Genomic DNA, 13,388 nt, shown 5'->3' with positions numbered 1-13,388 from the left:
TTAGTTACACGTGGTCGCTGAAGCATTCATTTCCTGGATCCACAGAACAGTAAAAGATCTTTGAGACACAGACCCAGCAATTTGGATTTAAAGTTGAAAGAGAAGATTTTCTGTCCCTCCCTAACCTCCAACCAATGGTATCAAAATAAATGGTCTTAAAATAAATCATTTGCAGGATTTGGTGACAGAATACAAATATACAGTACAGTCCTACATCCTGGACAGTATTGATCTCAAATGCAAGGTCTCCATTTTTTACTCTGTAATCAGAATATGTAGATCTCAGTAATACATGGCATGGATTCTGTAAAAGGTAAACTTAAAACAAGATAATCCCTTTATCTATTTATTTATTTGTTTGTTTTCCTTTAACTAAAATATCACGGTATTACTGTCACTAACTCCATCAGAGCATTAATTTTGAATGTGAAATGAGCTAAATGCTCTTGTGAAGAACAGGAAGCCGTATTAAAGGGCATGTTTCCTTTTTTTCCATTTAAAGGAACAGTATTTTTCACTTTTCATAAGTAAAGAGAATAATTGGTATGTTGATGCCTCTTTCCCTCTTGCAAAGACTGTGACATTTAATGCTATGTCTAGCATGCAATATGATCTCTTTGTCAAATCTTGAATTATAAGTGAATATTTGGGCAAAGGATGGGTCAGCTGTCTCCGAGACTGTTTGTTTCTGTCAATTAAATCTAAAGACAGTATTTTTCTCTCTCTTTCTATGGTTTGTATCTACTGCACAGGGTCTTAAAGTTACACAAAATTAATCCTAGTCATGGGAATTCGAAAATAAGCAACCTGAAAGGCAGACAGCTTTTAGAATCTGAGCTCCATAGTTTGAATATTTACTTAAAAAATAATATCTTTTGTCATTACTGGATTTTTACAATGACAAACAACAACAAGGATTAAAAATTGTTCATACTGTTCATGAAGAAAGTATATGAAATCTAATCTATTCAGTTCACAGATTTTATAGTGACTCACACAGAGATGATAAAATTGCCTTGATTCTATCCAGCAAACGTCTCTGCTTGTAAGCCTATTGGAAGTCACAAGCAGTTTGTGTTGTTATGCTAGCAATCTTATTATCAGTGTAACTAAAAAGAAAAATATAAAAATATAACTAAAAATGACTTTGGAATGTCTTTGGAAGTACTAAACACATAATTTTGAAATCATTCAGTTCAGAAGCATTACCGGAATCAGATGCCATTATGGTAAATGGTACATTTTCACTTGATTTATTATTTAAGGGCAAGAAAAATAATTCTTAAACTCTCTTCTAAAGGTTAAAAACATATACTTATTATAGGCTATATGTTTCTTAGATGAAAAAGTCTATTATATTTTATGAGCATGGATTCCTTCAATTTCCTTCATACCTCATACATTCCAACTTCCCATGTCACCTCTGCAAAGCTATTTTAGATAATATGAAAAGATGGAATAAAGAACTAGGGTATCTGTGAGCAGGCTGATTTGCAGGACTAAAATCTGTCAGATTAGTACTGATATTTATGTATCATCCTAGTTTAGATTCACATACATAAATGAAATTTATGGATATTCAGCTGCTGTAATTTGTAAGCTTTTCACTATGATGTCCATGAAACTGCAACTGCAAATGCCAGAATATATCAGAATTTAATTTAAACTATTGAAATATTCTATAGAATTACAACCAAGTTTCCATACTTAACAGAATGGTTTGTACTATTTACCCTCCCTTCTTTTCCCACTCTAATGAAAAGAGGTTTTCCTTTAATAAAAAACTATCACATTCTGCATCATTCTGAAATGAATTAAATTACTTACTTAAATATATGAATGTTTTTGCCTTTTCTCCCTATGCCACTGTCCTATGCTGGTATCACTTTTTATCCTCTTCTGATCAAAATCAACCATCTGTGGCTATTCAAATCTACGGTAAAATGTATATGAGACCTGGACAGGTGGGTTACGATATATTCCAGGTCTCTCTTTTTACACATATGACACCCTTGATATGGCACTAGTATGTGGTCAAATACTGCATTTATTTCTTCAGAGTCCGACTCCAGAGTCTGTCTGCTCAAAGGACCTGAAGCATCAGTTCCAATGAGAGTCCTAGTCAGAGAAGAAGATCTGCCTTTGCTCTTTGCTTCTCTTCATTCCTTCCATCTCAAAGCCACCTACAGACAAAAGCCTTGCATGGTTGCCCAATAATATACCCACAGAATGTCCTTTGAGGAATAAGAATATGTTTATTAAAAAAAAAGGAACATACACATATTGGTGTACAGTGATTTGGAGCAACCCACCAGCTATTGGAAACTTCACAAAATCCTTTATTTCCCATGTAGAAGAATATTTTTCAGGAAACATCATCAGGTAAAAGCCCAAGAAATGAATTAAGTCAGCTGACATTCACTTGAATATAATTTGGTTTAGAACCCAAATTATATACAAGAATGCAAAGGAAGCAAACAGTATCCAATAATAACTGTAGTATGAATATACACTGTGATAATTTTACACATCTTTAAATATATCAACAAAAATAGTATTATTGTGTGACAATGAAACATTGTATATTTGATCAATAACTACTAAAGATAGCCATCAGCAATTTCTGAATATAGACATTAACAAGGAAGGAAACCCAAATTGCTTCAAAGCTTAATGTAGATGACCACTGACAATTTATAATAATTTTGTATGACTGTTACAGGAAGGAGGAAGCTGACGGAGGAGATAAGAGCTAACGCTGTGCCAGCACATATATGGAGTGATCCTTAGGCATCCTCCTCATATCAAGTCTGGGCAAGGTAATAGAACAAGAGACACAATAAGAATTAGGGAGGTCAGTCAACAGTTTACTTAATATATATGTTATTAAACTAACAAAATACCTTTTTAATGAGATTACAAGTTTGACTAATATAGGTAGCAGTGCAGATAGAATATAAATGCACATTTATAAATCTCTACAATGAATGTTACTTGCATTTCCAGTACATGTTAATTAATTAAAAATTTTAATATTAACATGATGCAGATTAAAATCATGAAATAAACTGATTTTGTGCCTCCACTTTTGGCTGTAATGAGAGAATGACCTTGAATCATATTGCAGCAGATTTCACAGGGATACTTGGTCCAAAATATATGTAATGTGCACTTAATATTGTTAAACATGAAAACATCATTGGCTGTTCTAAAAAGCATTTTGATCTCCAAATGCTTTCAAAGAAATTAGTAGATAATGAGACAGCCTCTGATCTGATTCTCTTGGATCCCTGTATCCTTGGGCAACTAGAAAAATTCCAAGAAGGGCAGATATTTTATATTGACATTGTCTTTAATGTATGAGTCCATTCCTGCCTGATCCTAACCAGGACAAGTGATAGAAAGTTAGAAGGTACAAATTAGCAGGTGTTTTGATATTGCAGAATTTGTCAGAAGCTTTTCTTTTTTTTTTTTTTTTTTCTTTCTGGGGTTGTTTTGTTGTTTTTTGTTGGGTTGTTTTTTGTTGTTGTTTTTTTTTAATAGATCTTTTAATTTTTGCAAAACTGTTATGTATAATCCTTTTTGATATTACAAAAATATATAAGCAGCTGAAATGCTTTTGTGTGAGTGCATCTTGAAGCATCTTATGAAATTGTGGAATGATAAAAATCACTTGGGCTGGAAGGGACTTTGGGATGTCTCTGGTCCAAGGTCTTGCTCACAGCAGGCTGTGAACATTGGGTCAGGCCAGGTTGCTTGGCTTGAAAATGCCCACAAATAGAGCCTTTGACATTACCTACCTGTCCTCTTTGGGAAAAAGCTTCTCCTTATATCTAGCCACAGCCTCTCTGTTTTGAAGTTATACTTCTTGTTCCTTGTCCTGGTTCTATGCACTGCTGTGAATAGACTGGCTTGGCCTCTGCAATGACTTCCTTATAGTTCTAGTTTAATTTGTTGGGTGTTGGTATTGTAATAAAACATTTTGTACTTTGCGAATAATAAGTAGGTTAAAAAAAACTAGAGAACCCTTCCATTAGCAACAATTTTAGCATAATTCCCTTTGATTTTCACTGAGGATTTTGGTGAAATGTATAAACAGTATCTGTACATAATCATGTCAGGACAACACAAAAAATCCTTACAGTTAAATGCTGACAGAGATATCTGCTTTGTTTAACAAAGCAAAATTTAAGGCATGACCTGATGAAAGGTAGAACAAAATGTGGATGTCTCATTCTACCTAGGAGAGCACAAGGGAAGTCAAAGGCTGGATGCTGAAACTCATGCAGGTAATAAGCTATACAACTTTAACACTGGGGATAAATAATGTTTTATATAACAATGCTTTAGGTTATAGAATATTATTCTGGAAATATTAAAAAGAACAGTTTTGTTTTATTTTCTCTAAAAGATATTCTCTACTTCATGCATGAATTAAATCCAGAGCATTCTGGGTCTTCTGTTATGTAGGGGGCAGACTAGATGATTACTACATTCCCTTCTGGCCTTAGCATCTATGAAGCTAAATGGAACAGAGCACCAGGAGAACTCAGATCCCCTCACAAATTTAATAAAAGCCACAAGCACATGGCTGACCCACAGGCAATCTGGGAGCTGCTAGCGTGACTGACTGCTGATAATGCAGGCCTCTGCCAAGTGGCCAGACACAGACACTGAGAGAACACGTTTCACAAGCTGACATCTGGGGCTTCAAGTAGTTGTGTGTATCATGTGCAGTAATGCTAACAACCAGAAAAGATTAGGAAAGCTTTAGGCTACGAGGAAAGCAATTCTTTTAAAGAAACAGAAGAAAATTTAGTTTGCCTAACATTACCTTCTCATAAGGAAAATAATAGGGTTCATTAATTTAGTACGGTAGTGTTTATCTTTAGTTTATAAATTAATATCTAGCAGTTGTGAGCACTACATATCAAGTTTATTCTAACACTGGCATTTGTCTTGAATTCATAGCTGCAAACCTTATTATTAATTCTGCAGTAAAAAACAAAGAAAGAAATGAAGGCATAGCAACAACTGACATAGTGACTCAGCCTGGATTTATCATTTCCATATATCTTCATACAATGAATGAGCCAGATTTTATAAGTAATTTATATTCCTTGACCATTTCCACTCTACTCATTTCTTGCACACTGGATTCACCTCACTAATTTTGTTATGTTTACATCTGATAAAAAATGAGGTATTTCATGGAAACAGGGTGAGATTGATCTCATGTAAATTCAGAAGTATACAGCATAAATGTCTGTTACTGGCTTAGTCATCTTGGGCTCCCTTGGAAATCATTAAAGAGGAACTAGCACTTTTGAGGAGTGATTTGTCTGTTCTATTTGAGGCATGTCTATGAGGCTGCGATGATTTCCTCCAGTTAGTACTCTTCAGCCAGGAAGCAGACATCAGGGAGAAATTACTTGAAAAGCTAAAGGACAGCAAAATCATGAATGGCCTGCAGAAGGTGAAAAGAAAACAGTGTTACAATTGAATAAATAAATAAATATAGGGAAAAAAAATAAATAAAATGAAGCTGACTCTGTAAGATTTATGACATCAACCAGACTGAAGCACAGAAGCATAGAAAAGGCTTGATTTGGAAGGGATCTTAAAGTCCATTGAGCTCCCACTCTGCCATGGGCTGGTTGCCCCCCATTGGCCCCATGCAGCCCAGCCTTGCATGCAAAGTCTCTGGCTCTTCCTTGGGGCTCAGGTGTGATCCTGTGTCAAAATCGTGAAAGAGATAATATCATGCTTAAATCAAAAGGAAATACAAACAAAATGAATTGGTTCTTAAGAACTAATAAAAAAGAATTTGAAAATTGTTAAAATCTCAAGCTTACATGCATTCCAGTATATCTTTTAAGATGAAGTAGATGGATACCAGAAGAGTAATCAGGGAAAAGGGCTGTACTCTTCCCTGAAGGAGGTACACCCTGAATCAGCCTAAATTTTGTTGCCTTTTTCCTGGCGTGGATCAGTGGTTTGAGATGAAAGCCTACATTTTAAATGACAGCATTTTATCAGATGAAATCTGCTCGGAGTGTCTTTGATAATGAAATTTCAGGTTTAAAATAAACCTTATGTGGGAGAAAGAGGGAAACATGCTGGATTTAGCATTTCTGTAGGCAATCCAGTGTCCTACCACTGTTCTGCTTATACCTGGGTTCCCACATTCATTAATATAGTCATACAGCTGCTGGCAGTACAGATACCACTCTTTTTTTGTGGTAGATTTGAAATTGGAAATCCAATGGTGTTTCCCAGCACAGGTTAAAAATTATCTGAGCACCACACAGCCAGTGAAACAGGGGAGACAAGCAGAAGAACAAAAGTGAGAAGGCTGAGCTACACTGAACACCTGAGAGACCTGATTCTCTGCTATTTACAAAAGGCTGTTCAGCTGATTAGACTCCTTAGTTTAATTTAGACTACATTAATTCTACCATTCATTCCTGTGCTTTGTAGAAAAGGTTACAATTAGTCTGTTCTAATACTTTGAGGAGTGGGAGATTGCCTGTAAAAATCCATGCAGTTGAAGAGCAGAGAAACTAAAGTGTATTTGGGCCATCTTCCTGTCAAGATATGACTCTTCTCTACATCAGTATTGAATTTAAATGAGTTGTATTACATCAATCTATGAATTTAGAAAAGAATCTCAGTATCTCAGGGATTATTTCAATTACTATGACCTTTGGCTGTCTGTTTCATTTGCCTAAAATAACAAACACAAAGTGCTCTGCACTGTCTCCCTTTTCCTGTGACTCCTGTCAGATCTAGCAATACAGTTTGGCAGATGCATATCATCGTGTCCTCTTCAGAGAACTGCAAGTTGTGCATGGCTTTGCTTTGCTCTTATTGACTAATAAAAGACCTGGCAAGAAACAAAGAGCAGAGTAAGTAAGAAAGAAGTGCCCTGTAAAATTTCAGGACTCTCTCAGATAGGAAATTTTCATGGAAATTCCTTGATTCACTGATGGATTGATACAGAGAAATCTGAGCAATATCAGCAGCTCTGGGCTATTGCCCAATTTACTTTTCCCTCACGTTTCTCTCTTCTTTCCAAATCTTATGTCTAATATATACTGAAATTTGTATTATGCACTGTATAATGCATCATATATTCATACTGCAGTGAGACTGCCACATCAGCCAAGATAACAGGTATTAATACGTATAACTTGTACATGTTCTGAAAAGATGAATTAAAGTTCCCTTAAATCCAAAAAATGTAGAATCATTACTCAGATCAGAATCTTCTTTTTCATTGATGATTCCAAATTTTTCACAGATACATTCAGGTTCAGGTCAGCTCTAAGCAAGTGACAAACCAGCCCTCCAGACTTCCCATATGCTTTTAAATAGAATGTGAAATGAAGGGGGAAAAGATTAAAAAAATGACTTTATAATGCATTGTGAAGAATAGATGACTTTGCTTACTGCAGCAAGTCTCACTGTGTTTCAAAAATGTGTAGCATCACAATTTGTAAGGAAATAAATTGATTTTCAGCTAACAGAAGAGAAGGGAGTTGTTATTTTTGTTTTGTTTTGTTTTTTTAATATCGAGCCCATGAATGCAGAGAAAGAACTTCTCAAATATTGTTGGTTTGTTGTTGTTGTTGTTGCTATTGGTCAAAACAAATGCATTTCTCAAGCAGTTTAACAGAAGACATGGAGATGAGAAGTTTGAAAAAAAGATTCTACTGTAACAAATACTGCAGCACTGTACTTAAAAGGGGTAAAAACACTGGCCACCAATGCAGTTAAAATTTTTTTCTGTATCTAACTATTGCTCATCTAGTTTGAGTAACAGCTCACAAAAGAATTATCTTATGGATTTATGAAGAAATTACAATGCTGATTTTGCTGCTGACATTGGCTGGCTCATCTCTGTATCAATGGTAAAAAAAAAGATCATCCAAAGATGGATGCAAATCAAAGCAAATCAAAATAAATGGATTGAAAGTTTCATCAGTGAAAGACAAAAACATGCCTATTAATGTCCCAAAGACAGCATAATTTCAGAAAGAGAAATGTTAAAATAAATGTCATTTTTCCTATCAAGAGATGAGCTTTGTAATGAAAATGATGCTATTGTAGACATCCAGCTATGACGAGCAAATGCTGTTAATGTCTTTTATAAACTTGAAAAGATTTGGAAAAATATCATTAGCATTGTCACCAAAATGATTTTTCAACTGTCATCTTGCCTGATCATTATGAAAAAGTCATGAAAGTTTTCAGTAGTGTTTAGAAATAACTATCAACTAATCCAAAGGCTTTGTTTGCAGGGGTTTATCAAAACCTATTGGGAAGCTTGCCACAGTGTAATTCTAAGTAATGAAACCAATGTCCTGAACCAACCTTGTGAAAAGAATACAGATCAACACATTCAGGACAAGCATGAAGGATAATATCAGTATGACTTACATGTCAATTGATAGCATGAACACCATTAAGAGGTAGAAGATGAATAAGAGCTAAGAAAGCATTACACAGAATAACAAGGAAAGAAATTGAGTCCATCAGTGTGTCACTCAAAATCTGAAGACTACAATAAAAGTGAAAGAAATGATAAAAAGCAGGATGCAGTCTGTGAAGAAGGTGGTGCAGAAGAACAGACCTCATTGGGATGTATGATTGCTTTCACACTATTTTAACTTCTTTCCCGGTACTTCCCATTCACACCATGGAGGGACATTGGGTGCATCTTCACAGTCCCCATTTAATAACATAAATTTCAATCAGATTTGAGGAGCACTGTAAAGAGTAATGGCTAGATGCTCTAAGACTTGGATTCTCTTTAGTTCCCTTAGGGACTTTGATATAGTGTTGTTAAGGTCACTAGATGTCTTTCTGCTAACATCTAGAAACAGAGGAATAAGCTCTTATGAGAACAGTGACCCTGAAATAAGAACACATACTCTATATTAAAGTATTATCCTTTCGTTAAAAACAAACAAACAAAAAAAACCAAAACAAAAACACAAGTACTTTCCACAGTTTTCCAATAATTAAATAATAAAATAATAAAAAATAAAATAATTAAATTTTTCATTTCCATTTTTAAGTTCAGTAGTGTATATTCTGTATTTTGCTTTTACTAAACATAAATATTTGAATAGTCATTCAGAAACACGGGTTGAACCATGGCCAGTCAAGCTTGGCTAATGTTACACATCTATTTAAACCTGACCTTCAGCTGTCTAATTAAAATTGTTGGTTTTTTTAAACTTTTCTTCAGCTAATGGATCCTTAGCACCTTATGTTGAATATGGAGTGTGCATCAGCATCTTTTATATTTACTCTCTCCAAAAGACAGAAGAGGGAAAAAGTCTGACTGAAAATGCCTAATTCAGCTGTACAAGCACAACCTATTCATTTGGACAGGAGAGTCTGAATGAGAGAACTAAGTTTAAAAGTGGCAAACTGCCAACTTAATTGAAACAGATAAATATCCATATGAAGGGCAACAGACATCTTGTTTATTATTTGTGCTTTTTTTCCTATAATTTCTATCAGTGAAAGCTCGCTAAATCTTTCTCCTTGACTGAGTCATTTTTTCAGACTTTCTTTTTACTGAACTTCTTTATATCTAAGTGGTATGGATGTTCATTTAAGGGTCCTGTATTTGCTTTATTCCAAGGCTCACAGCAGCTGTAGAACAAAAGTCCAACCATGAAAGGGCTTCACTTTAAGATCACAATGATTTTCACTTTCTTTAGTAAAGTCGTACATCATGTTATGATATAGCATCATATTAAGCAGAAGTATATTTTCATTGCAGAAAATCTTTATGCACTGATGTGGGAACCACTTTTTTTTTTTTTTTTTTAATTTTAAATAGGCTTTATTACATTTCTTTTTCCTATGACTCTGTCCATACTCTTCTACCTGCTGCTTATTTATTATGAGTACACTTTATGTTTAAATGCTAGTCTGTTAAATATTATGCAAGTAGTCTCAAGCACTCAAATATTCTCATATAATTCAGTAGTATAACTCATGTGTACTTATACTACACTTTTACATGAGCGATTAATGTCACATATTGTTAGGCCAACATACAAGGAAACTATAGCACAATTCCTGGCCAGCAAGAAAGTACAGAGCCATGTGGGTATGGATAATTAATCATAGACTATTTTTCATAGTTGAAAGAAGACTTTTTAGTTGTGGTGGGGTTTTTTTTAGGGACCTTTGAAATTCAGTGTTTAATTCTAGCTAATACTGAAAACATTTTTCTCTTATGTGTTTTCTGGCCTGTGATACCTTGCAATCATTTGCTCAGTTTATAGGTCAAAATGTCTGCCAATCCTTTCATCCACAAGTGCACATCTGAGGAGATTTGCAGTCTTGCAAAGCTCTCATGAAAATTTACAAAGACCTTGAAATCAAGGTACATGGAAATAAAACCTGTTAACACTGGTCCCAAATAATGAAAGATCTGATAAATCAGAGAATTTAAGGACAAAGGAAACTATTATGATAATCGATTCAGATGTCCTACAATGCAATGACTACAACTTTTCACTCAGTAATTTCTGACTTCTTGATGAGCTAAGGTTCCTATTCTAAAAAGGCAAACAGACTTACTTTATACTTCACTGTCAGATAATCACTGTGAAGTCCTTGTGTTAGTTCTAGCAGTTAATCACACTGATTCTCTCACAGATGAGGCTGATTTCAATATGGAAGTTAATTGGCATTCTCCATCCACTTGTGGATGTCAGCATGACTTTGCTGTATCAGCTAACTCTCTGCTATCACTGTCACAATATCATGATCACTGTATCTCTTCTTTGATAAACTAAATGGAATTATCTAGTCTTTCAAAGATTTCCAATTTTTTCCATTTTCTCTCACCTCTGTTCTGAACTGCTTCAATATCTCCAGGGCTGTTATGCTTATAAAATTAACATTTTATATGTTTCAGTGACTGGCCTAGCATTTCTGCACAAGACCTCCTGCCTATATTGCTGCTATTACCTCAGCTACAGCCTGTGAAGGTGCTTTCCAGAGAATACAGGGCCAACTTGTCCATGTGACATATATTCCTGGATCCTGGAATATGGTCTTCTATTCGACTTCAATTGAGAAAAGCACATCAGTGGTCTGACTCTCATCTGCAAATATTACAGTCGTGTTTGTTTTCAGTAAAGTAATTGATCAAAACTGAGACAAAGAGAGATTCTTCCAGACCTCCTGATTGTCAGCCAGACTTTAAAACTAGGAGATGCCCACATTCATCATCAATTATTGCATGTAAATTAAAGACTAGTTCACTTATTTTCTCCATAAATTCCTGTGCTAATATTTAAGTCAGTCCTCCAAGACAGGGTTTGGGAACAAAAACACCGTCTAATTAATGTGGGTTAGAGAAATAGAAATGAAGGTAAGAATTCCTTGTTAGTTTAATTAATGAACAAATAATGTAATCAAATAATTGTTGATCCAGTTATAATAACAGTAAAGCTTACTGAATAAATTATCTGAATATCTCCGCCTCAATAATTTAGTCAAAACTGAAGCAGAGATACTTCCTGCTCTCTCCCCTACCTCTGACATTATGCTTAATCTTTCACATCCTCATTAGATCCTAATGTTGATGACAAATTTTTATAGGAAAATGGTTGAGTCATCTGTGACCTAAACTCTTACATAACGCTTTGCAGGAGAATTATATCAATGTTTTCTTCAAATCAGCTCTTGAATCTGCTTAAGGTCATTTCTGTAGTTTTGCATATATCATCTTATTCCTTTTCCATTAATTATCCCTAAATTCAGCTTTACTCGGTTTCCAGGTTATCTTCCTTTAATGATTAGTGATTGATAATTTGTGATTTGCATTTAAAGATCAGAAGCCATTGCTAACATCTTACACTTATGTTTCTAAGGTCTTATAATCTTGTTTTTTGAGGCATGTTGCAAACCTTCAATTTCCTTCAGCAGTCTCCAAGATGCTATAAATTAATCCAGCTGTTTTTAAATTCAGCACAATTATACATGTATCCTTCTCCTAAGGCCATTAATACATTTTACAGAAGCAAAGGCACATACAGACATGTGCCACATGCTTTACTAATTACTCACTATTAGTCAACTACCTATGGTAAAAATACTAGCATATAGTTTAAAATTGCCTTATTATCTGGTCCACTGCTCAACTAGAAAGAAGTCTTCTTTCATTTTTGAGTTCAATTATTCTTATGCTTATCTACTGAAATAAAGAAATGAACCAAACATTAAATGAAAACAGTTATTCTCTGAACAAATTAACTATCTAAGTTAGAAATTATTTAAAAAAAAAAAAAAAAAAAAAAGGAAAGAATAGAAAAAAAACATTTAATATTTCTTGGCAAATATGCTCTGAGCTTCACAAATAGGCACAGCCATGCCCAAGCAAAATTCATAGTGGAATCAGTAGAAGAATTGGGGTGAAGCAAAGAGCAAGTTCATGGCTGCTAATGAAAGGCAGTGAAAAGTAAGAAGAGGCTAATGAAAGGCAGTGAAAAGTAAGAAGAGGCATACAGGAGTGTTTAGAGCAATAAGTTTTACTTGGGAACACAGTCTCTGAGAGAAGTTTTGTTGTTGTTTTTTGTTTGTTTTTTTTTTTTCCCAGTGGGATCCATCTTTTACTTAAAAGGGAGAAATCACCACTATGGTTTTGTTGGATTTTTTGTGACTGTGAGCAGAGGAAAATAGTCTGAAACACATTTTGAAAAGCACTTATTTACAGTAAATCACCATGTTTGAAGCAACTACTGAGCAGAAGCCTATTGACATGCTCCAGATTTACTTCTATGTGACTCCAAGAAGCACTCTGCTGCAGGGAAATTGCTCCAGGAAATGTTGCTAGAGAGTTTTCAAGGAGCTATTATTAAATAATCAGATACAACAACAAACAAATCGCTTTTGAGGCACAAGTTAGACAACAAAATGTATCTTTTTTTTTTTTTTTTTTTTAATGAATCTCACTCTAATGAAAGATGCAGATTTATTATATTCTGAACATAAACATTATGCCAGATATGTATTGTCATGAGTCTATGCTATAGGACAGATGTTTTTGGTATCTATTCAGTTCCTTAGATGCAGAAGAATTGATTTTTTAGTTGGTCAGTTACAGATAGTAGAGTTTGATGACATAACAGTCACCATAAATTGTTCACCTGAGAATGGTCATTCTTTGTAATAAGATCACTTCAGGCTGCCTGACAAAACTTTCTTGATATAAAGGCTCATAGCAGGTAATACAGAAAATTCACTCTGACAGGCTTGTGATTACTCCAGTACTATTTGTCCATGAAATAACTGAAGCAGATTAGGACACTTTTAAAATTCCTTTTATATAATGAAGATAAAAGATTGCTTGA

The sequence above is a fragment of the Coturnix japonica genome, chromosome 1 (assembly GCF_054131305.1).
Source record: "Coturnix japonica strain WE chromosome 1, WE-NBRP24, whole genome shotgun sequence".
NCBI classification, from domain to species: Eukaryota; Metazoa; Chordata; class Aves; order Galliformes; family Phasianidae; genus Coturnix; species Coturnix japonica.
Note: the sequence above shows the minus strand (reverse complement) of the source record.